The 4,023-nt window shown below is 35.9% G+C and overlaps 1 long non-coding RNA gene across 1 annotated transcript; it reads left to right on the top strand.

The window, feature by feature from the left end:
• The first annotated feature begins 1,162 nt into the window (after positions 1–1,162).
• LOC143856934 (uncharacterized) lies at positions 1,163–2,078 on the top strand. Its single transcript, XR_013238434.1, has 3 exons — positions 1,163–1,219; positions 1,381–1,504; positions 1,709–2,078. It is a non-coding gene; the product is annotated as an uncharacterized LOC143856934 (long non-coding RNA).
• The last annotated feature ends 1,945 nt before the right edge of the window (positions 2,079–4,023 follow it).

The raw sequence follows: 4,023 nt of genomic DNA on the forward strand, positions 1-4,023 counted from the left end.
TTGAATAGTATAGTTGATAAATTACTCATGGGAAATAACGTTCTTTGATCTTATCTCTCATAGACTTAACTATCAATTATGCGATTCAATACAATCAAAAATTGGTTTGATTAATAATCCAATCCAAAACCATGGTGGATTCTAACTCTAAGTAATATTTTAATCGAATTAAAGTTTTAATTAGATTTTCAATTACTTTTCCAATAAAATTTCAATTCACTTTAGTAGTTTTTCCAATCAATTTAGATTTTAGATTTTTATTTTCTAATTAGATTAGACAATTAATTAATAAAAATCTTTATTGGTTTACTTTGCCTAAATATAAGGATTAAAAGTTGTAATCGTTTCTTTATTGTTTTCGATCCTTGTCTATTTAGTTTATAAATGTAAATATATTGTTGGATCCGAGGTTGTAGTCCACGAAAATCCTGAGACCATTCTAGGCAATAATATATCATAAGTTTATTTTCTAAGTAGTATAAGCGTAGAAATCACAATAAGCTCTTCCCTGAGTTCGACCCGTATTTACACGATCTGTGCACTTGCGGTTATTTAATATTACTTGTGCATTGCACGGGATTTCTTACTAGTATTTACTATAATAAGCTGGAAGGGTTTTTTACTGTTCATCGACACATGTTGGCCTCCTCTTACTAGCAGGAGAGAAAAGCACTAATTTTTTTGATTTATTTGTAGATTCTGTCCATTTAACACATTATAGTTCAACATTTCTACGGTTTAACACTTACCTGATGCATGCCACTATGCCTATATGGATGGGCAAGACCGTCCCTCCGTAATTTATTTATCTCTATCCGTACTACGTGTCTTCTGTCTGAGATATTTTTGAGATTTTTTAGCCCTTTCTCGACTTAACGGAATGCATGTCCTTCGCTCTCTTCCATCTATCCCCAGGAACCATAATACCAAGTCCGCTCTCCCTTTTGGAAGTTCTTCAAATCCTATCACCAGAAATTCTCTTTCCGAGAGGTCTATTTTCTTATTCTCAAAAGACATCAAGAAAAAGAGAGAAAAAGAGAAGAATCAGGAGAAGAATTTGTTTGGTTCTTGGTGGCTTTTTTTTGTTCTCTTTTTTTCCCATTTCTGTCATTCTCAAAGTTATCTTCTACCACTCATGAGATGTGCTATTGACATGTATATTATTTTCTGTAGAAATCCTAAAAGATGGAGATGAAGAGGCTTTCGGATAGACATAGAGGTAGTCTCTTTCCCCCCTGCTTTTTCGCTTTTTTACTATCTGAGTTTTTCTTATTATTTTGTTATTTTTGTTTCTTTATGGGAAAATGATGAAGGGATTCTAGGTGGGCTGTTCTAGGGTTTGCTGTTCTGTATCTAACTTTTTTATTTTCCAACTGTCAGAATTAATCAATGGTTGTTCTTCAATCATTAGTAGTGGGTAAGTTAGAGATGAGATCTTGTAGTTGGCTATAATTGGGAGATGGGTTCCTGCTCTTCAACAGCTTTTATTTTGGCTTTAAAAGAGGTTAGCTTTTTCTTCTTTAAATTCTCTTTTCAATCCTACTGATTTTTGTTCTTTTTTGGTATATCCCTGAAGATTGTTACATTATTTCACAAAATCAAAAACAATTTTCTACTGTTTGGTATTTTCATTTGTTTTTATTCTTTAGTTTAGTTTCATTTGGTTTTATTCTCTAATTGATTGTTTATTCTTTAATTTCATATGCAGATATTTGTTCTTGCAGTTTTCTCTAAGCCACCTAATTTTCAAGTTTCTAAGGAAGCTGAGAGAGAAGGAAAAGCTCCTAAAGTTCCTACATTTCAGGCTGAAGTCTTCAAGCCCTTGAAGAAAGATATCAAAACCCTTGAATGTGCATCTAAAGTATCTTTTAGTGGCTATTATTCTCTGAATCTCCTTTTTTGGGGTTCTTTTATTAATTGTGATATTTCCTCTTTAATCTTCGCTTCGGGGTTTTCTGGGTTAGTTCTTGCCATATTTTTGGGACTTTTTAGGTTTTTTAATTGAATGCCATTATTGGACCCTACTGTCCTCATTCTATTTACTGTTTCTTCCAATGATGATCTTTGTTATGGACCAATTTTGTAATTTTTTTGTCAGAATTGGTTTTGTGCAGATTCAATCTTTGTGCCACCACTCACATATGCTATTCTTGGGTCTCTAGATATCTCGAAGTTGGTATGGTTTTGATAGAATCTTTGGTGAGGGATGGTGTGTCCTATCGAGGAGCCTGTCCATTTAGTTTATATCAATTAGACTTTAGTATCTTTAGCATCAGCACTATTTCAGGTAAATCATAGTCCACACAGTTTAACAGTTTGTAGGTTCACATCGTTTATTATGTTTCTTATAAATGTGTATTTTATTTCTAAGATTTTTTATTTTTCAGCTACAACACTCCGAAGCATATCAAACATAATATCATTTCCCTAACTGGTTTTGCAGATGTGTTTTAAGTATAATGATAAACATCTATAGATTTTCTAATTGCTAATTGTGGGAATAAAACGACCCATCACGTACGATTTCCTATATAGAAAGTTAATTCTACTAAAATTAGCGCGATCTTGGGTTTCAACCATAGCAGTTCATATTTTAATTAGAGGGACCTTCGATTTATAATGATACCCCTCTAAATATTCTATAATCTCTGCGCACCCCCCATCTGCGACATCATGTGGAAACTTCATTTGGGTCAATCTTACTTTGGTTGCTAAGCATATATTTATGTTTTGTAGTTTTAGCAAATGAGTCACCGGTTTAAATACCCTTTGTACATCTAAAATCAGGCATATGCTTCAGTAAATTGACTAAGGCCCTGTTTGGATTGTAGGCATTTTTTTAGAACATTGTATCTGAGGCTACATTGTATAGGACGCAACAATGTATCCGATGAAAAATAGTATCCGAGGCTACATTGTATTTGTAGCGACATTATATCCGAAGCGACGTTGTACACGAAGGCAACACGGTATCCGAGGCAACATTGTATCCAAGGCGACTTTATATCCGAGGCAACATTGTATCCAAGGCGACTTTATATCCAAAGGCAACATAGTATCCATAGCGACCCTGGCTCTGAAAGCAAAATAGTATCAGAGACTACATTGTATCCGAGGCGACATTATATCTGAAGCCAAGATAGTATCCGAAGCGACATTATAGTCGAAGTCAACATAGTATCCGAGGCTACATTGTATCCAAGGCTACTTTATATTCGAGGCAACATTGTATCCGAGGCGACATTATATCCGAAGGCAATATAGTATCCGAAGCGACATTGTAGCTGAAGGCAACATAATACCTGAGACTACATTGTATTCGAGGCGACTTTATATCCGAGGCAACATTGTATCCGACGCGACATTGTATCCGAAGGCGACAAAGTAACCGAAGCGACCTTGTATCCGAAAGAAAATAGTATACGAGGCTACATTGTATCTGAGGTGACATTGCATCCAAAGCAACCTTCTATCCGAAAGAAAATAGTATACGAGGCTACATTGTATCTGAGGCGCCATTATATCTCAAGGCAACATAGTATCCGAAGCGACATTATAGCCAAAGGAAACATAGTAACCGAGGCTACATTATATCAGAGGCGACTTTATATCCGAGCCAACATTGTATCCGATGCGACATTGTATGCGACAGCGACAGTATCCGAAGTGAACTAGTATCCGAGGCTACATCGTTTTCGAGGCGACATTATATCCGAAGCCAACTTAGTATCCGAAACGACATTGTAGCCGAAGGGCTACATTGTATCCGAGGCGACTGTATATGAAGCGACATTTTATCCGAGACGACATTGTACCCGAAGGCAACATAGTATCCGAAGTGACATTAAATCCGAAAGCAAAATAGTTGCGAGACTACACTGTATAAGAGGCAACATTATATCCGAAGGCAACATAGTATCTGAAGCTACATTGTACCCGGAGGCAGCATGATACCCGAGGCTACAGTATATCCGAGGCGACTTTATATTCGAGGCAACATTGTATCCCATGCAACATTGTATC

Source organism: Tasmannia lanceolata, unplaced genomic scaffold, assembly GCF_043159265.1.
Source record: "Tasmannia lanceolata isolate RefF3 unplaced genomic scaffold, GAP_Taslan_0.1 ptg000024l, whole genome shotgun sequence".
NCBI classification, from domain to species: Eukaryota; Viridiplantae; Streptophyta; class Magnoliopsida; order Canellales; family Winteraceae; genus Tasmannia; species Tasmannia lanceolata.